The following is a 21,478-nucleotide window of genomic DNA, read 5'->3' as shown; positions in this document are numbered from 1 at the left end:
CACTGCTTGCCACTGCGAGACCGAGGCAGAGTGATGTAATCCATCTGCCAGGCCTCCCCATACCTGTACTTTGACCACCGTCCCCCGTACCACAAAGGCTTCGTGCCCTTAGCTTGCTTTATGGTGGCACAGATGTCACATTCATGGATAACCTGAGTTATGGCCTCCATGGATATGTCCATGGATCTGTCTCGGGCCCATTGGTAGGTGGCATCTCTTCCTTGGTGGCCAGAAGAGTCATGTGCCCACCGAGCTAAGAACAGTTCACCTTTGTGTTCCCAGTCCAGGTCAATCTGGCAGATGTGGGCAGCCAGGTCAGCTTGGTGGTTATGCTGCTGTTCCTCAGTGGCTCTGCTCTTTGGGATGTGAGCACTGATGTGGCGGATTTTAACTGGTCGTTTGTCCAGGCGTGCAGAAATGTCTTGCCAGAGATCAGCAGCCCAAATAGGCTTCCCTTTTCTCTGCCAATCATTTCTCTTCCACTCCTTCAGCCACCCCCATAAGGCATTTGTTACCATCCATGAGTCGGTGTAGATGTATAGCATTGGCCACTGCTCTCGCTCTGCAATGTCCAGGGCCAGTTGGATGGCTTTTACCTCAGCATACTGGCTGGATTCACCTTCTCCATCTCTTGCCTCTGCAACCCTGCGTGTGGGGTTCCAGACAGCAGCTTCCATCTCCGTTTGCTGCCTACCAGGCGGCAGGATCCATCTGTGAACAGAGCAGATGCCGTTTCCTCCTCAGGGAGGTCACTGTATGGGGGGGCTTCCTCGGCATGGGTCACTGCCTTCTCTTCTGCTGGCTTTCCAAAGTCAGTGCCCTCTGGCCAGTTGGTGATGACCTCCACAATGCCTGGGTGCTCGAGAGTCCCCATCCTAGCCCTCTGAGTTATCAGAGCCATCCACTTACTCCAAGTGGCATCTGTGGCATGGTGCGGAGTTGAACCTTTCCCTTTAAAAATCCAAGTCAGGACTGGAAGCCTTGGAGCTAAAAGGAGTGGTGACTCCATCCCAATCACCTCAGAGGCAGCTCTAACTCCCTCATAGGCAGCTAGGATTTCTTTCTCTGTGGGGGTATAGTTGGCCTCTGAGCCTTTGTATGCCTTGCTCCAGAACCCCAGTGGGTGCCTCATGTTTCATCAGGAGCTTTCTGCCATAGGCTCCAGCTAGGACCATTCTCACCAGCTGGTGTGTAGAGAATGTTCTTAATCTCTGGGCCGGTTTGAACTGGTCCCAAGGCCATGGCATGGACCACCTCTCCTTTGATCTGGTCAAATGCCACCTGCTGCTCAGGTCCCCACTCAAAGTTATTTCTTTTTCTTGTAATGCCAAAGAGGGGTTTCACAATTTGACTGTACCCGGGAATGTGCATCTTCCAAAAGCCCACAGACCCCAGGAAGGATTGTGTCTGCTTCTGGTTAGTGGTTCCACCATAGTGGCCACTTTATTCACCACATCCATAGGGATGTGGCGTCAGCCATACTGCCATTGAACTCCCAGGAACTGAATTTCTCTGGCAGGCCCTTTCACTTTGCTCCTCTTAATGGCAAAACCAGCATCCAACAGGATATTAATGATCTTCTCACCCTTCTGGAAGACCTCCTCTGCTGTCTCACCCCATACAATGATGTCATCGATGAATTGCAGGTGTTCAGGAGCTCCACCCTTCTCCAGTGCAGTCTGGATGATGCTATGGCAGATTGTAGGGCTGTGCTTCCACCCTTGAGGCAGTCTGTTCCAGTGGTACTGGACTCCTCTCCAGGTGAAGGCAAACTGTGGCCTACATTCTGCAATGGGGATGGAGAAGAAAGCATTAGCAATGTCAATTGTGGCATACCATTTGGCCTCCTTTGTTTCCAGTTCATACTGCAGCTCCAACATATCAGGCACGGCTGCGCTGATTGGAGGAGTCACTTCGTTCAGGCCTCTGAAGCCCACAGTCAGTCTCCATTCCCCATTCTCCTTCCGCACTGGCCATATCGGGCTGTTGAAGGGTGAGTGGCTCTTGCTGATGCCAAGCTGCTGCTCCAGGCGGCCAATCAGCTGCTGTATGGGCAGCAGGGAGTCTGTTGGTGAGGTATGGCCTGCGATGAACTACACGAGAAGCAATAGGTAACTTAACATCTTCCACCTTGTGGGTACCAACCACGGAAGGGTCATCTGACAGGCCAGGCATGACAGACAGCTGCTCTTTGTCTGCAGTCTCTACAGCTGCTATGCCAAATGCCCACTTGTTCCCTTTGGGGTCTTTAAAGTACCCTTTCCCGCAGACAGTTGATCCCCAGGATGCAAGGTGCATCAGGGCCAGTTACTGTGGTGTGCTTCTCCCACACATTCCCGGTGAGGCTTATCTCAGCCTGCAGCACAGTCAACTCCTGAGACCCCCCCTGTGACTCCTGCAATTGTAATAGCTTCTGTCCCCCTATGGCTGGAGGGTATCAGAGTGCATTGGGCACCAGTGTCTACAAAGCTCTCTTCTCGGCTTCAGAAGTGCCAGGCCATGTCACAAACACGTCCCAATATACTCTGTTATCCCTGGCCTCCGCCTGGCTGGAGACAGGGCACCTCTAATGCTGAGCAGTGTGACCGCAGGAGGCACATGGACCTGAGTTACTGGCTTCACCACCCCTTGGGCGAGAGGGCTGCCTGCGGGACACTGGGGCAACCCCTCTTCTGGAGGAGTTATTCCCTGTGTTTGTCCCCTGCAGTTCCCTTACTCTGGCCCATAGAGCTGAGGTGGGCTGGCCATGCCATCTGTCCATGTTTTCCCCATGTTCACACAGTGTTCTCCAAAGTGAACCTCTGGGTGTCCCATCTTCTCTGAGCTGGTTTCCTACAGGGAGGAGGAGGAGGAGTACGGTGGCGTGTGTTCCTGACAGCTGAGACCTGTACCCATCCAGAAGGTGAGGAGCAGTCATCCTCTGCCTTCTGCAGTTCAGAGACAGAGGCTTTCAGCTCATTCATCTCCTGGGTAACGGTTTCCAAAGCTGCTATTAAGATCCTCCTAGACAAATTATCTTCAAACTGTCTCAGGTCATTCACAAACTCTCTGATTGTGGGAAGGTTGTTGGGGACTCTGCCCAGCAGCAGTGCTCCCAGTGTGGGGGGCATATGTAGAAGGAGCACACTGGGTCAGTTTCTTTAAGAGGGCTGGCTTCATGCAGACATCAGCAGGGTCCGAGAGCATCTGGCCATCTCCATAGAGTATCTCCTGTACAGCCATTTGCCTCAGGTATGTGATCCCCTGTTCCATATTTGTCCACTTAAAGGGATGGAAGATCATGTCATACTTGGAGGGGTATCTGCATCTCACAGCTATGACAAGCCTGGCCCAAAGTGAGTGGGTGCCATCCAGCCTCCCCAGCTCTTTATCTACACCCCCATCCCTCGACGAGGATCCCAGCTGTTTAGCCTCCCTCTGATCTAGGTCCACAGTTTCTGCTCCTGCATCCCAACATCTCAAAAGCCAGGCTAAAAGGGACTGTCCCTTTGCTCTTGCATATTCCTGCCTTGTGTGCCTGATTTCCTTTCTGGGCATGGAGCTGATTAAAAAACCCTCCATTATCAGATCCATTTCCAGCTGGTTGCTGTTGCTGGGGGCTACTGCTTCCCGACGAGGTTCCTTGCCCTGGATCTGTGTCTGTGGAAGGGTTCAGGTGTGATCTAACTTGCTGCGTGGTGATGGGAGCAAGATGGACAGGGCTGTGCTGTGGGGGCAGGGTCCGGGGGGCTGCTCTGGGCGGGACCGGCAGTGGAGTTTGGGGCGGAGCCACACTAGGGGCAGTGGCTGTGCTCGGGACGGGAGCTGCCAGACCCCCCCGCAGCTACAGCCAGAGCAGTGTGGGCCACCCCTTCCCCTAAGCATCCTAACGGCAGCATCCACACAAGGTTTCCATGTGTTCCAGCTCAGAGCTGCAAAATACCCTCCCAAAACCACATTTAAACCCAGTGAAATAACTGCTATCCAGCACCATTTCTCCCCCAAAATATCTGGAGCTTCTGTGTCCCAACACACATTCTCGGGGTGATTCCATGTTCCAGAAACATTTCTAAACACAGTGAGATTAGTAACAGAATTCAGGAAATATGCATAGACCCAGACAGGCAAGTTCTTAGAATATTCCCAGACCATATCGATGACTATCCAGAAGACCTGGGAACTCACAAACTTCAGCACCCAGGACCAAAACAGCCATCCAAAAGCCTGAATGATTAACACTCTCAGAATATCCATTTTTTAACTTCCAAATCTTCTCTGAAATAATTCTTTCCACCTAGCCCCACGTTGAGATCCAAATAAATTGTCTTGGGTTCTAATGCAAGTTCCCAGAGACTCTAACAAATTTGATAGACCCAATAACAGTTTTGTAGAGTGTCCTCCCCTCTTCCCCTTCTTTCCCAAAGGAAAGGGATTAGATATAGGCAGAGAGAGAGGTAAACACACCCGAATAAATCAATCCCACTCAATTTGGAAGTTAAAAGGAAAAGTTTAACAATAGCTTAGAAAGGTATTGGAGGTAGGGAAGTTTACAAAGGGTAGGGAAGGGAAAAATAGCAAAATACAAAAGGTATAAATACAACCTGAGTGGTGTGATGGTGACTTTGTCTGCCTCGTGTCTGCCACGTGGTATGCTGGTATGCAGGCAGAGATGTGGAGAGAGAGGAACAAGAAGCTCCCCCCTCCTTTATAGGACAGGAAGTGGGGAGGAGTGGGCTAACCATCACCTGGAGTGTGACCCACTGCAGGGGAGGGGTCAAGACCCCTAGGGTCAGGTTCAGGGTTACTCCCCCTGGAGTGTTAACCCTATACATTTACTTACAATTCCCATTAATTATCAGTCACCCTCTGGTGCTACGTCACAGCCTATTACTGGTGTTCAAACTTCAGGGGAGTCTTTGCCCATGGACTTTGAGGCTGGAATCTTCCTGGCTTGAGGGGAAAGGAGAACCTTCCTGGTTTCTGGGGAAATGACAGTCTCTGACCTTGCACTGTTGGCTTCTTCTGGATGCTCTGTCCAGGGATTCTTAGGCAGGACCTTCAGGTGCAGAAGGATGTCGTGACATCTCAGCAAGATGTAATGCTGGCTACTCAGGCCGATCACATGCAGACAAGTGGAATCTGCTTCCTGGTTAACTCAGCGGCAGTGGCGCTTACCAGGCAATGATGAGGCAGTGGGCGTGCAATATGGTGCATGGCTGCACAGGAGTCTGAGCTCCATAGGTAAAGGCAGGCAATACAGGATCTGGTCCTGATAACTCACTGCAGTGGTGTGCAAATGAGCACAGCTGGCTGGGAGACTATGGGCTCCACATACATACAGGCAGGCTTAAGTGAGCTCTGCAAGTGAGTACGCAGGCAGGCGAGCAATGCAGGGAGTCCGAGCACATTGTTTACCTGTGTGCCCCTATTTATTGAAGGTGGGACGAGATTAATGGCCCCTTGGCCACTAGAATGACCAATCAGGCTTGACAGTCAGCCAAACAATACCATAATCGGCAAAAGCCACAAGCCTGGACTTTCCAAATATGGGAATCACAGGCCTTACACCAGGCAGGCACGAGGTGGGTGTGTGGGGGCTTACACAACTGGTTTACAACCACATTATACAACCTGGACCCTAGGCAGGCCAGACTTTGTGGCACCAGGTCTATTGTGCCCCTTTTATCCATTTAATGTGTTTACCTCTGGTTTGGGCAGAAAAACATGTCCAGGCAGGGCAAGGCATAAATAAGCTGATTTTCGGGCCTCATGTCAATTGTTCGGTAAGCACCAAGGAGTAAAGATCCAAGCCAACCACCTATGGTGGCATTCAGGCCACACAAATCTGATTTTTAATTTTAAAGGGGCAACATTCATGACATCTGTCCATACTGACTTATCCCAATGCTTTCTCCAAGGTATCTCTATCACCTTGTTAAGGGCTGCTCCTATCCCACTCATACCTGCAAACCTATCTCCAGAAACAAAACAAGTTTGACTCCAGTCCTTAGACACATTGCCAATGGCTTTTTCTGCAAGTAACAGTAAGTCATTTGTTCAAAAGACCAAAAGTCCAGACAAACCTCACAGTCACAGGAGAGTGCAGGTGTGCCACATTTTCATTGTCTCTGTGTGGCAGTTGATACTGTAGATTCACAGGTGCATCTGTTGTCCAATATTCTTTCTCAGACTCCCAGTGTTCAGGATTCATTCTATGATTTTCAGGAATCTTGATGTTTTCACTACACTCCTCAGCTATGAGCTGCATCTACTGTGCTTAAGAACTACTGATCTCTAAATATGATACAAAGATGTGCCTTAGATGTTGCTTTCAGGCTGATCTATTAGGCCTGTCCCCACAGTCCTTTATTTGTTGTAAAAATTTAAGGCAGTGTTTCTCATCTTTTTGCAGGGCCCTTTGCAAAAAGATCACAAGCACATTGCCATCTGTGCCAATAAGTGGGTATGGCCCTTACAACAGGTGCTAAGCTGATCTCTGCTTTACAGTTATCCATTCATTAAAACCTTGTGAAGATATCCAAATTCGTTAAGCATGATCAAAACCTTATGATCCATACACACACAATCATGATGTCAGTGCTCCTTTCAAGATCTTGCCACAATTCTGCCATCTGAGCAAGACTTCTGCTCACTGAAAGAAAACAGGCTGGTCATAACAGGCTGGTCTCCATTAAGGCCTGTGAACATAAATGGTCAAGTGCACAAACAAATACAAAAGCAAACATACTCACCCAGGTGGCCAAGAGAGCCAGTGGCATCCTGGCCTGCATCAGGAATGGTGTGGTCAGCAGGAGCAAGGAGATCATTCTGCCCCTGTACTCTGCACTGGTCAGACCACACCTCGAGTACTGTGTTCAGTTCTGGGCCCCCCAGTTTAGGAAGGACACGGAGATGCTTGAGCGTGTCCAGAGAAGGGTGACGAGGCTGGGGAGAGGCCTCGAGCACAGCCCTACGAGGAGAGGCTTAGGGAGCTGGGGTTGTTTAGCCTGGAGAAGAGGAGGCTCAGGGGTGACCTTATTGCTGTCTACAACTACCTGAAGGGTGGTTGTGGCCAGGAGGAGGTTGCTCTCTTCTCTCAGGTGGCCAGCTCCAGAACTAGAGGACACAGCCTCAGGCTGCACCAGGGGAGATTTAGGCTGGAGGTGAGGAGAAAGTTCTTCCCTGAGAGAGTCATTGGACACTGGAATGGGCTGCCCGGGGAGGTGGTGGAGTCGTCGTCCCTGGGGCAGTTCAAGGCAAGGTTGGATGTGGCACTTGGTGCCATGGTCTAGCCTTGGGCACTGTGGTAAAGGGTTGGACTTGATGATCTGTGAGGTCTCTTCCAACCTTGATGATACTGTGATACTGTGATACTGTGATATCCATGGGTCTCATCTGTATGATGTAACTACAGAAATCTCAAAAACAAAATCTTTCTCCTCTCTATTCTCCCTCTTTTCCTTTTTTCTTGGTCATTTATACACAATGCTGGTGCTACCTAAATACAGAAAAAAATATTGTAGAATATCCCTATATCCTAAAATCCTACAACTGTCATATTACAAACTCTTATCCTTAATTATATTATCTGTCAACCTAAAGATCTAGCAAATGAAGGAAATGTAAGAAAATTCAAGAAACATGGTACCATGATGTCCTTAGTATCAGCGCAGAAGAAATAAGCAGTAACCTATACATTTGCAAAGCAATTTCTTACCATAATATTCCTACCAAGTGCTAAACATACTCTATTGCAATTAGCTAAGGCTCATTATGCTGCTAAAATTATCCTTAAAACTCTAGTCATAACCATTTAACATCTTATCCAGTGAACTCTGTAAGACCTATTACAATCAAAACCAGAAACATCATCAGGCTTTCAATTCACGAAATAGCTATCACCAATTCAGCCTGTTCCTTTGAGAAACAGAACAGTTGTCTCTGCAGCAACTGTAAGGGAAAAAAAAGAAAATAGACGGGAGAGAGGGAGGGAGGGAGGGGGAATGGGCTCCGGTGAGCTCCGCAGGCAGGGGAAGGTGGTGATGCCGGGGGAGGGGTCGGGGGAGAAGGGAGGCTCGCATTCCCAGCAGCAGATTCGTCGCTCGTCTGAGCCATCCGCTCTCCCAGTGCCCATCCCTTACTGTCCCCACCGCTGTTGTTCCTGTTGCCCTTTCTTCCTTTTCTTCTCTGTTGGTCATCATCCCTCTCTCTGTTTTTTTTCCTTTTTCTTTACACCCTGTCGGTGGAGGTGTGTGGAAGAATTTCTCACCAGTCGAGGACATAAATTCATAAACATGAGCAACCTGCACTGAGAACGTCCTTGGTTCCCAGCCAGGCCAGGAAATCGAGATGTAAACAGCTGAGCACCCAACACACAGCTGCAGTGGGCAGAGACTAGATAACCAAAGGGGCTGGAGTGGGTGGTCTAGGAGGCTGACCCTTAGAATGTTGTGATAAGTTAACCTATGTGCACATTACATGTAACCTTTCAATTATCACCTGTAACCAATCTTAAGCTGAGCACGCCTCTTGCTAGAATGCATATAAGTCACTGCATCACGGAAATAAAGCAGACTTCACCATCTAACCATATTGGTGAACAAAGAGTCATCTTCCCATAGAGCTCCACCGAACGGTTTTTCTCCACAGAGGCGCTGGGGGGGGGGGGGGGGGGCTGCACTTTCAGATGCTTAGCAGAGTCCCTTGGGTGGGTCATCAGAGGTACTCAGCAAATAAGGTGGTACGCACAGCTGTTGTTAGCAGCACTCAGCGAATCAGTTGGCACGCACAGCTGTTGTTAGCGGCACTCAGCGAATCAGTTGGCACGCACGGCTGTTGTTAGCAGCACTCAGCGAATCAGTTGGCACGCACAGCTGTTGTTAGCGGCACTCAGCGAATCAGTTGGCACGCACGGCTGTTGTTAGCAGCACTCAGCGAATCAGTTGGCGCGCACGGCTGTTGTCAGCGGCACTCAGCGCATCAGTTGGCGCGCACGGCTGTTGTTAGCGGCACTCAGCGAATCAGTTGGCACGCACGGCTGTTGTTAGCGGCACTCAGCGAATCAGTTGGCGCGCACGGCTGTTGTTAGCGGCACTCAGCGAATCAGTTGGCGCGCACGGCTGTTGTTAGCGGCACTCAGCGAATCAGTTGGCACGCACGGCTGTTGTTAGCGGCACTCAGCGAATCAGTTGGCGCGCACGGCTGTTGTTAGCGGCACTCAGCAAACCACTTGTTACGCACGGCTGTTGTTAGTGGCACTCAGCAAATCACTTGTTACTCACGGCTGTTGTTAGTGGCACTCAGCAAATCACTTGTTACGCACGGCTGTTGTTAGTGGCACTCAGCAAATCACTTGTTACTCATGGCTGTTGTTAGTGGCACTCAGCAAACCACTTGTTACTCATGGCTGCAGGAGTTCTGAGAAACTTTTTAAACTGAGAAAGCTTTTGCAGGTTTTGCCAGCTGAGTGCCTATGGCAGCCACCATTAGTCATGTGCAGCAGCCACAGCAACCTGCCGGTTGGCTTTCCTAAGAAAGCTTACTAAGAGACACAATGCTAACTCTTTATGCATGGTCTCATTTCAGTTTCTACACTCCAGGCTCTCATCGGGCTCCTCAGTACTCATAGCAGTTTCACAAGTTTGGTAAAGAGCATTTTTGGTAGGGGGCTGGGGAGCACTGGATTGCAGGGCTTCAGCGGGTGGCAGAGGTGGAGAGGATTTAATTGGCGGCGAAACCTTCAGTTGGTAAAAAATTGAACTCGCTGGGGGGGGTATACTTCTTAATAGCTGTTATAGTCTCTCCTGAAGTGCTTTAGCCATTTCTTCCTCATCAATCACTGCATCCCATAGCACTCTCCTTCAGCAAAGTAACTATCAGGGGTCCCAAAGAACCTGTCAGCATAACCATAGGCTATAAGTCCTGGTACTTTGCCTTCCAGCACTGCTGCTTCCATGAAAAGCATAGAAGTAAAGAAACAGCTACCTGTTTGGCCAATTTTTTGGAGCTCCACAGCAGGCAACCTTCTCGATTATCCGCCTTGCTGTTGTAGCCAGCGACCTTCTCATTATCCGCCATGCTATTGCAGCCTGCGACCCTTGTGTTCACTTTTGCTGCCTTCTGCCTGCTCGGCCATATATTCCTTTCGGAGACGGCTTAAATGGCAGCAGGATAGGGGCCCGGGATGATCACGGTGAGGGTCCAGTCCTCAGCTGTCATATGATCAATGGCGCAAGCCCAGCAGCACAAGTCCAGCGGTGCGGGGTTGAACAGCGCACAGAAAGCAGCACAGTTCAGTGGCGCAAGTCAGTGTCAGGGGTCGCACGGCGCAGATCCAACGGTGCAAGTCCTGCAGGAAGAAAATCCAACGTTGTCACAGCACAGGAAGGGTCCAAAGTTCCAGGGTGTTTGGGTGCCACTTGCAGGGTCGATGACTCAATATGATGACTCAATATGAGTTAGCTTGCAAGACAATCCAAGGTTTATTGACAGCATCAGGCTTCAAGTTACAGAGCACATATTTTAGGTTAGGGTGAGCAAAGTGAGCGCAAACCCAGCATGCAGTGCAGTACATCTGAAGACTGGAATTTGCATGTTCCTCCTATTTGTGGTTTCTGGCTAAAGCTAAATTCTCCATCCCTTTCTGGACACAGTCCCACAGAAGCTGTTTATCAGAAGGCTCAAGGACAAATTCCTTTTGAGCTTCTTCACATACACTGCTGTGGTTTAACTGCACTTCAATACTCAGACCTCACATCAAGGGCTTGATTGTACAAGCTTCTAGGAGCTCATGTCCCCTCTCCTTCAGCCAGTTCCCAACACAGAAGGTTATCAGGAATAGCCAGCATGGATTTGCCAAGGGGCAGTCAGGCTTGGCTAAGCTGAGAGAATTCTGGAATGCCATAAGTGAATGGATAGATGCAGGGAGAGCAGTGGATGGAGTCTGCCTTGGCATCAGCAAGGCCTTTGGCACCATCTCACATGGTATCCTGGTGAGCAAGCTGAGGAGGTGTGGGATGGCAGAGCAAGCAGTGAGGTGGGTTAGGAACTGATGGCAAGGCAGAGTGCAGAGGTTGGTGAGCAATGGTGTCAACACCAGCTGGAGAGCTGTTGCCAGTGGAGTGCCCCATGGAGCAATGCTGGGGCTAGTCCTGTTCAACATCTTCATCAGTGACATTGATGAGTGCACAGACAGTCAGACAGAGGCTGATCAGCAAGTTTGCTGCTGACACTAAGCTGAGAGGCTTGGCTGAGACAGCTGCAGGATGTGAGGGCATCCAGAGAGACCTGGAGAGACCGAGCTGGGCAAAGCACCTTGGGCAGAGAGATCTGGGCAGAGAGGAACTAGAGGTGAGGGACAAAGGGGTTGAGAGCTTGTGGGTTAAAATCAGAGGGAGGCCTAACAAATCTGACATCCTGGTTGGAGTCTGTTACAGACCACCCAATCAGGATGAGGAAACAGATGAGATATTTTACAAACAGGTGGAGGTTGTCTCAAGATCTTCAGATCTTGTCCTTGTGGGTGACTTTAACCTGCCAGATATCTGCTGGGAACTTAATTCAGCAGAGAGGAGGCAGTCCAGGAGATTTCTAGAGTGCATGGAGGACAGCTTCATGACCCAGCTGTTAAGTGAGCCTACTAGGGGTCAAGCTCAGCTTGACCTGCTGCTCTCCAACAGAGAAGGGCTGGTAGGAGATGTGACAGTGGGAGGCTGCCTGGGGTGCAGTGATCAGGAGTTAGTGCAGTTTTCAATATGCAGGGAGGTAGGGAGGCACTACAACAAAACCTACACCTTGGACTTTCGGAGGGCAAACTTTAATTTGCTTAGGAAACTTATTTGCAAAGTCCCCTGGGCAGCAGTCCTTGGGAACAAAGGGGTCCAGGATGGTTGGACCTACTTGAAACAGGAGCTCTTGAAGGCACAGGAGCTGGCAGTTCCCATGTGCCCAAAGATGAGCCGGCAGGGAAGGCGACCAGCCTGGATGAGCAAACAGCTCCTGAAGGAATTGGGGGAAAAAAGAGGGTGTATCACCTCTGGAAGGAGGGGAAGGCTTCTCCTGACGTGTTTAAGGAGGTAGCCAGATTATGCAGGAGAAAAATTAGAGAGGCTAAGGCCCAGCTAGAACTTAGGCTGCCACCTCTGTGAAGGACAATAAAAAGCCCTTTTATAAATGTATCAACGCTAAAAGGAAGGGCAAGAAGAGCCTCCACTGCTTACTGGACCAGGAGGGGAACACTATAACTGACGATGAGGAAAAGGCTGAGGTCCTGAATGCCTTCTTCACCTCAGTTTTCAACAGTAAGGAGGGAGGAGTTCAGGGCAAGTGGCCTCTTGAACTGGGGGATGGGGTCAGGGAGCAGTGTGTTCCCCTGGAAATCCATGAGGAATTAGTTCAGGACCTGCTGAGCCACCTGGACACCCACAAGTCCATGGGACCAGATGGGATCCATCCCAGGGTGCTGAGAGAGCTGGCAGCTGAGCTGGCCAAGCTGCTCTCCATCATTTTCCAGCAGTCCTGGCTCACCAGAGAGGTCCCAGGAGACTGGAAACTGCCAACGTGGTCCCCATCCACAAGAAAGGTCGGATGGAGGAACCTGGGAACTACAGACCCGTCAGCCTGACCTCAGTGCCAGGGAACCTGATGGAGCAGGTTATCTTGGGGGTGATAACAGCACACCTGAGGGATGGCAAAGGGCTCAGGTCCAGCCAGCATGGGTTTAGGAAGGGCAGATCCTGCCTCTCCAACCTGATCTCCTTTTATGATCAGGTGACTGCTTGGTGGCTGTGGGGAGGCCTGTGGATGTGGTCTATCTGGACTTCAGCAAGGCCTTTGACACTGTCCCCCACAGCAAACTGCTGGCTAAGCTGTCAGCCCATGGCTTGGATGGCAACACTCTGTGCTGGGTTAGGAACTGGCTGGAGGGCCGGACCCAGAGAGTGGTGGTGAATGGTGCCACATCCAGCTGGCAGCTGTCACTAGTGGTGTCCCTCAGGGATCTGTGCTGGGCCCCATCCTCTTTAACATCTTCATAGATGATCTGGATGAGGGCATGGAGTCAGTCATCAGCAGGTTTGCAGATGACACCAAGCTGGGGGCAGATGTGATGGAGTTGGAGGGCAGAAGGGCTCTGCAGCAGGACCTTGACCGCCTGGACAGATGGGCAGAGGCCAATGGGATGGGGTTCAATAGCTCCAAGTGCAGGGTGCTGCACTTTGGCCACAACAACCCCATGCAGAGATACAGGCTGGGGTCGGAGTGGCTGGAGAGCAGCCAGACAGAGAGGGATCTGGAGGTGCTGATTGATACCCACCTGAACATGAGCCAGCAGTGTGCCCAGGTGGCCAAGAGAGCCAATGGCATCCTGGCCTGCATCAGGAATGGTGTGGTCAGCAGGAGCAGGGAGGTCATTCTGACCCTGTACTCTGCACTGGTTAGGCCACACCTTGAGTACTGTGTTCAGTTCTGGGCCCCCCAGTTTAGGAGGGACATTGAGATGCTTGAGCGTGTCCAGAGAAGGGCAACGAGGCTGGGGAGAGGCCTTGAGCACAGCCCTATGAGGAGAGGCTGAGGGAGCTGGGATTGTTTAGCCTGGAGAAGAGGAGGCTCAGGGGTGACCTTATTGCTGTCTACAACTACCTGAAGGGAGGTTGTGGCCAGGAGGAGGTTGCTCTCTTCTCTCAGGTGGCCAGCACCAGAACAAGAGGACACAGCCTCAGGCTGCACCAGGGGAGATTTAGGCTGGAGGTGAGGAGAAAGTTCTTCACTGAGAGAGTCATTGGACACTGGAATGGGCTGCCCGGGGAGGTGGTGGAGTCGCCGTCCCTGGAGCTGTTCAAGGCAGGATTGGACGTGGCACTTGGTGCCATGGTCTGGCCTTGGGCTCTGTGGTAAAGGGTTGGACTTGATGATCTGTGAGGTCTCTTCCAACCTTGGTGATACTGTGATACTGTGAAGTGCACCAAGGCCAAGTGCAGAGTCCTGCACCTGGGGAGCAATAATAAACTGCTGCAGTCCAGGCTGGGAGGTGACTGCTGAAGAGCAGTCCTGGGGAGAGGGACCTGGGGGTCCTGGTTGCTAACAAGTTACCCATAGCACAGCAATGTGCCCTGGGGGCCAAGAAGGCCACTGGAGTCCTGGGGGACATTCAGCAGAGTGTGCCCAGCAGATCAAGGGAGGTTCTCCTCCCACTCTAATCTTCCCTGCTGAGACCTCATCTTGAATACTGTGTTCAGTTTTGGGCTCACCAGTTGCAGAGGGACAGGGACTGCTGGAGAGGGTCCAAGGGAGGGCTACGAGGATAATGAGGGGAGTGGAGGGCACTGCCTGATGAGGAGAGGCTGAGGGACCTGGGGCTGAGAGTCTGGAGGGAGGAAGCCTGAGAGGGGATTGGATAAATCATAGAATGAGTCAGGGCTGGAAGGGACCACAAGGATCACACAGTGCCAACACGTGCCATGGGCAGGGACACCTGTCACAGAAGGGTATTCTGCTGCCTACACCGACTGTGGCAGAGGGGAGGAATTAATTGGTGCAAGATAATATTGTATAAAAATACATATTTATTAACTTCAATATTCTGAAGTCTCACCACCCCAAACCACTGAATTTAACATTAAAAGTGCCATAAATAACAGACATAAAGTTATGTTCACAGAAAATAAGGCTTTTAATAGAGTCATAAGCATCAAGCAATGTACAGGCCTGGGTGCACAGGGAGGCTCTGCTCTACCCTAACACACAGCCTTTGTTTTCAGTTCTCTCTTTTTATATCCTATTCTATTACATATTCATTACTAATTCTAAGAACAGGTTGGATTTTCCTTATCAGTTCCAAGAATGGGAGGTGTCTCTTCCACGCATGTCTCTTTTTATCCAGTGGTCCCTCTGGTGGTCTTCAGTGATGAAGTAAGGGGTCTTCCTCAAGTGTCTTTTCCATGAACTCCAAACTAGTAGTGTCCTTTGTATGGCTCTTCCTCTGTTTGCTCATGTGCAAAGGCTGTCTCTTCCACCTGCCTCCCTCCTCCACCAACCTTTCTAGTTTCTAATTGTTTATAACTCCGTTATCTTAAGCCAAGCGCACACTTTTGTGATGGTGGTGCAAGGAGGAGTGCAGCTCCATTCAAAGTTCCCCTACCTGTCTGTGGCCTCTTGCCATGAATTGATCAGATCAAACATCTATTTCTCACAAAAGGATCCTACATGGTTATGAAGGACATTCTAGGATTAATATCAAACCATCACTTACTAACAACTATCAAACAATCCAAACTATAAACAGAGAGAGGACTTTCCCCGCAGCTCAGTGCTGCTTGGGGTCAATATGCAGCTTTGCCCAGCAGGTAGGCTGAAAGCTCTTTCTGCTCTATGGCAAGAGACAACAGGAATCACAGAGGCATTAAAGTGTTCACTTACAATTTTTTATTAATTATCAATCACCCTCCAGGGCTACATCACAGCCTATGCAAGTGTCCACATTTCAGGGGAGCTTTGCCTGGGGACTCTGAGGCTGGAATTCTCCCAGCTTCTGGGGAAAAGACAGTCTCTGACCTTGTGCTGCTGGCTTCTTCTGGATGCGCTGTCCAGGGATTCTTAGGCAGGGCCTTGTCTTGGGTTCAAATGCAGGTTCCCCAGAGACTCTAAGAAATTTAATAGACCCAATGACAATTTATAGAATTTATAGAGTGCCCTCCCCTCTTCCCCCTCCTTTTCCCAAAAGACAGGGAGAGAGAGAAAGGTAGGGACACCCAAATCAATCAATCTCACTCGATTTGGAAGTTAAAAAAGGAAAAGTTTAACAATAACTTAGAAAAGGGATTGGAGGTAGGGGAGTTTACAAAGGATAAGGAAGGGAAAACAGCAAGATACAAAAAAGGGATGGATACAACCTGAGTAGTGTGATGGTGTCTCTGCCTCGTGGCTGCCACGTGGTGTGCTGGTATGCAGTATGAGTGTGTGGGTCAGGAGGTAGCGGAGGAAAAAGAGCATGAGACAGGCAGCTCCTGTCTCTTTTATACCACAGGAAGTGGGGGGAGTGGGCTAACCATCACCTGGAGTGTGGCCCAGACCCCTAGGGTCAGGTTCAGGGTTACTCCCCCAGGAGTGTTAACCCTATACAGACCTTCAGGTGCAGAGGCAGGATGTTGTGCTGTCTCAGCATGATGTAACGCTGGCCATGCAGGCGGATTGCATGCAGACAATTCAGAGACTGCTTCCTGGTAATTCGGCTGCAGTGGCATGCACCAGGCAATAAGGCGGCAGGGGGCGTGCAGTAGGGTGCACGGCTGCATGGGAGACTATGGGAGATTCTCTCTCAGTAATAACAGCAAAACAAACAGGTATGCAGGCAGGCATAAACAAAATCAGTGCTGGTGAGTCTCAGCGAGCATGCAGGGGAGCCCAAGCACGTTGTTGACCTGTATTTATTAAATGTGGGCCGAGATTAATGGCTCCTTGGCCACTAGAATGACCAATCAGGTTGGCAGTCAGCCCAACCTTACCACAACAGGCAAAAGCTACAGGCCTAGACCTCCCAAATATGGGAATCACACGGGCCTTACACTAGGCAGGCATGAGCTGGGCATGTGGGGCTTACACAACCGAAAGCCTGGGCAGGCCAGACTTTACGGCACCAGGACTGTTGTGCCCCTTTGTGCTCGTTATGTGTTCATCTCTGGTTATGGGCAGAAAAACATGTCCAGGCAAGATAAGGCACAGGTAAGCCTACTTTCGGGCCCACAGGCCCTCCACAACACCTTACCCTAGAGCAGGCTGCTCACAGCCTCATCCAGCCTGGCCTTAAACACCTCCAGGGATGGGACCTCAACTCCCTCCCTGGGCAACCCATTGCAGGCTCATACCACTCTCATGCTGCAGAACTTCCTCCTCACCTCCAGCCCTCTGAGCATCCTCCTGGCCCTGCTCTGGACACTCTCCAGCATCTCCACATCCCTCTTGTCCCAGGGGCTTCAGAGCTGAATGCAGTACTCCAGGTGGGGTCTCAGCAGAGCAGAGCAGAGGAGGATAGAACTGAATTAATTTTGAGTCTGTCAATTACGAGAAGCGACAAAGAAGTTTCTGCTGACCAGAGATGAGAAAGACCCTGGGAGGAAGGCTGTGTGGGGTGCCCATGGCGGATAACTCTTCCAGACCACCAGGGTGGGTGGGAATGGGGGTGGGGAATGAGGAAATGCCTCTGGTAATGAACCCTCAGAAACAACTGTGACAACCCTGCCTCTGACTATGGATGTGCAGCTCAGCGGACAGCAACTGTGGCTTGTGCCAGCAGGGGGGAGGCAGGATGGATGGAGCCTTCCTGCCTGCACACAACTCTGCAGAAGCCTTGGGGTTCATTTCATAGCACATCTCACAGACCTTTACAGATCTCTGCAGACCTTTACAAGCCTTTATAGATACCTACAGACCATTGCAGATCCCTCCAAATCCCCCCAGACCCTCACAGATCCTCACAGACCCCTTCCAGACCCATCCAGACCCCTGCAGACCCTTATGTACCCCTCCAGACCCTTCCAGACCCCTCACAGAGCTTTGCAGACCCTAACAGACCCCTACAGAGTGTACAGGGTTAGCCCTCCTGGGGGCAGTGATCTTGACCCTGATCCCAGGTGCTGTTGACCCCTCCTCAGGGGTGGGGCTGAGCACTCCCAGGGCTTGGTGCTTAGCCACTGTCCCTTCCTGCCTCAGACCCATCACAGCAGGGGCAGCTCCTCTCTGTCTGTCTCTCTGCTGCCTTCCTGCTCCCCAGCAATCTCCATTCCTGTTTCCTGCTTGTGATGAGCTGGGGCTGGACTCAAGCCACTGAGTCTGCTTCAGACTCCTGGCATCTTCCATTGCCCTTAGTTCAGGTGAGCTGAGCAAGAGCTCTTCCTTGTCTGCCAGCAGCCCCAGACAGCAGTCACAGGCTCCTCTGCCCAATGCTCTGTGGACGAGTGAAGGCAAGCAGCAGAGCTGTGCCCCTGGGGTGCCACTCTGCAATCAAGTTGCTGTGACTCATGGCACTCACACAGGAGGCAAGTCTCTCCCTCCCTGCTTGCACTGCCCTCAGCTCTCCCTGGCTTTGCACTGAGCTGCTCTCACCTGCACAGCCAGAGCTGCCTCCCACATCCCACAGCAGCCTGCACAAAAGCTCCCGTGGCAGCCTCAGCAGTGATGCCCACAGCATGCAGCACAGACCTCCCCTGCCACGTACTGCTGAAGGGTCTCTCTGTGCCGTTCAGCTGCCTGCAGCTTGCTCCTCCCTGGGGACAGCTCTCTCAGGCTCCTCAGCTGGGCTGAGCCCTGAACAGAAAACAGACTGCATCATCCCTTCCAGAGCCAGGGAGAGTCCCTCTGGCCAGAGCCTGCCCACTCTTGCCCTCCCCAGTGGCAGTGCATCTGATTAGGAACTAGATGAAGGCTGCAGAGATGAATTCCAGGGCAGGGCTGGAAAGTGAAGCCCTGCAGAAGGATGGGAAGAAAGGATGAGTGAGGCTGCCAGAGGAAGGGAGGGAAACAGGAGCAGGACAAGGCAAGAAGAACAACTCAGCCTGCTGGAAAGGCTGTGCCAGCTTGTGTTAGCTCAGATGCAGGCAAAGGAGGCGTGTGGAGAGTCAATCAGAGAGCAAACAGGAGGTAAGTTCTGCCTAGAGAGAGTGATTGGCACTGCAGTGGGCTGCCCAGTGGGGTGCTGGAGTGGCTGTGAGTGGATGGATTTCTTGCCAACAGAAGGACATAAATTGATAAACATGAGCAACCCCATGCTGCAGAGTGTCCTTGGGTCCATCCCAGATGCAGGAAACCAGGTGTCAGGGCACGGCAGTGGCTGCTGGAAGCAGCTGCTTTGGACAGCAGTCCCAAAAAGCTTTTACAGGCTGAGAAACTTTGGCAGTTTGCCGCCGCCAGACGGCCCTCGGCAATCGCCATCACGGGGTGGTGGGAGCGGCTACCGGCAGCCGCCATCACGGGTGGTGGCCAGGGGTGGTTCCCGGTGCTGCGCGGTCGCTATTCCGCCGAAAGTAAGGGGGGGGTGGTGAAGGCTGCTCCGTTAAGCGGCAAGATTCCATAAGCGAGAGGGGTGGGGTTGGGGGAGTTCTGCTTTCCGGCGGCAGCTGCTCCGGGGAGGACCTGACTATGCACGATCACCGCCCCCAGGACATGCCCATCTGTATGGTCGCATGCGTCGTCACAACAGCTGCTGTTACCAAAGCAACCCCCATATCTATGAGCGGTTCCAACCTTCAATAAGCGCCTATCTCTGTATTTGCAGACACTGTCCCCCGCGGTTAGGGATGGGGTAAGCGAAAGGGAGCAGACAAAAGAGGAAGAACAGCGAGTTTCCCCAGCAGGGGGTATAGCAGCGTCCAATCTCTTACGGTTCTGCCAGCGCCTTAGGCATGGAGGTGAAGTGATGTCTCGGCCCCTCCTCGAGGCCCCAGCGACCTGAGGGTCAGCCCTGGGACTTTGTTGTTCGCTGCCTAGAGGCCTGCCAATCACATAGTGATACGGTGGTCCAATTAGTGTGTTCGGGCACCATTTGTCAGGGTACGGAGGCTGGCGAGAGGCGAGATCAGGGTACTGACGACTCGAGACAGCAGCTTCCAGGCACCTGTGCATCAGTACCATTTATTAAGGCAATACAGCAGTTTATATAGCCCCCAGAGGGGGTGTGCACAACCAGCCTGGGGCTGGCCGAAGTGGACAGTACAGATTGGCCCCAAGTTATGTGTAAGGCAGAGATAGGTTACCTGTGGTAAACAACCTGTGAGTACCACCCAGGGGGGCTGGCCAGGGTCAGCCCCCCTGGGGCTGTGTCCGCCTCAGGGGGCGAGCAAATCCCACCTCCTGGCAGCTGTGCGTGGGTTGCTCACTGTTCTCAGCCCAGGCCTCTGGGAATCAGTAAGACTCCAAGGACACTTCCCATCACAGGGCCTGATGTTTACATTCCATGCCTCGTTGCAGGAGAAAGCTTCCCACAACCAGGCGGTGAATTACAGCCCCCCACATGCAGCTGCGAGGAGGCAGGATCTGCCAGCTGCAGGGGGCTGGCCCTACAGGTTGTTTATCTAAGTTAACCTGTCTGTACCTCAGACATAACCTTAAGCCTGTCTGTACTTTCCACATCTACCAATCTGAAGTTAGCTATGCAGGCCTCTTCCAAGTTAGCACATAACTCGCTGCAACACGGAAAGCAATCGGAGAACGATTATCGAACCACATTGGTGTCTACGATTGTTACTCTCACGGTGCAACGCTGGCAGCTGTGCATGGAGGTGTTCAAGCACAGCCTGGATGGGGCACTGAATGCCATGCTCTGGTGATTTGGCAGGGCTGGGTGCTAGGTTGGGCTGGGGGAGCTTGGAGCTCTCTTTCAGCCTGCATGAGCCTCTGATTGGACAGGGCTGGGTGCTAGGTTGGGCTGGGGGAGCTTGGAGCTCTTTTCCAGTCTGCTGGAGTCTCTGAGTCTCTAACAGAAGCTGAGACTGTGCAGGCTGCTGCCCAGGCAATGCTGCCCATGGAACAAAGCTTTCACAAGCAGTGCTGAGCTCACACCACAAGGACAAAGAGGAGACTGCAGATGGACACAGGAGGATGACTCCAGCTCTCTACCTGCCAAAGGAACAGCAAAGGCAAAGAAGAGACCTCTGAATTTTCACCCACTCCAAGAAACAATCAGCACAAGACTGCCTCAGTGCCTGCCAGCAGGGCAAGGCCTTCCAAAAAGCCTTCCATTTGCCACCACTGACCCTGCTGCATTCCAGGAGGCTTGGACTTCCCACAGGACTTCCACTGCACCAGCAGTGGCCCTCTGCCATCTCATCTCCCCCAGGGCTTCTATCAGGCAAACCTGAAGCTCCCTACAGAACTCCCATTGGGTCACCAGCGGCCACGATGCCTTCAAACAGCAATTCTACTGCCCCACCTGTGCCCTGCAGGCATTGCACTCATCCTGCTGCAGCAGGCTCAAAGCTTAACTACTCTTTAGCTCAACCTGCTGCCTCAGGAGAGAAGGTTCTTGGCACTCTTGGCACTCCTCAGGCTCCTCAGAGCTCCTGAACACTCAAAGCTCTTCCCACCTCTGGCTGCTGGAAAGCCTCAGAGCAGCCACAGATCAGCAGGCATCCAGCAGGAACACTGCTGAGCTAGGCAGAAGGCCTTGGGAAGCCCCAGGCCTGCTGGAAAGCACCAGAGCCACTTACCACAAACCTGAGAGAAGCTTTCCAGGGGTTTCCAAAGACCTCCCTGAGATGTGCCCTACACTCTACAAAGACCCCAAAGTCAAGCTTAGAACCCTCCAGACCACCACCACCCCCCCCCCCCAAACACTTAACATCCCCTGGCACCCCTGAAAAAAAAAATCCTCTGAGATGCCCCTGAGACTACTCTCAGCAAGAGACTCTCAGGACTCTTCTGAGAACCTCACTTTGACCTCCCCAGTCTGGGCACAGGGCTCCAGACCTGGCCCTAGGGAATAAGTGCCCCCAATATTTGGGCACTGTGGGCA

General features: G+C 51.8%; 1 protein-coding gene and 1 long non-coding RNA gene across 5 annotated transcripts in view; one reads left to right on the top strand and one right to left on the bottom strand.

The window, feature by feature from the left end:
* LOC135174250 (oocyte zinc finger protein XlCOF6-like) overlaps positions 1–21,478 on the top strand; it is a 76,859-nt gene that overhangs the window by 47,294 nt on the left and 8,087 nt on the right. The window lies entirely within an intron of this gene.
* LOC135174260 (uncharacterized) overlaps positions 14,624–21,478 on the bottom strand; it is a 128,518-nt gene continuing 121,663 nt past the window's right edge. For 2 of the 4 annotated variants that reach the window (XR_010301838.1, XR_010301836.1), the window contains exon 4: positions 14,624–18,276. This is a non-coding gene — a long non-coding RNA (uncharacterized LOC135174260). The remainder of the gene's footprint in view (positions 18,277–21,478) is intronic. The other 2 variants (XR_010301837.1, XR_010301839.1) reach the window with 2 other exon arrangements.

The sequence above is a fragment of the Pogoniulus pusillus genome, unplaced genomic scaffold (assembly GCF_015220805.1).
Source record: "Pogoniulus pusillus isolate bPogPus1 unplaced genomic scaffold, bPogPus1.pri scaffold_51_arrow_ctg1, whole genome shotgun sequence".
Lineage (NCBI taxonomy): Eukaryota > Metazoa > Chordata > Aves > Piciformes > Lybiidae > Pogoniulus > Pogoniulus pusillus.
This window is presented reverse-complemented; position numbering and strand designations above follow the sequence as displayed.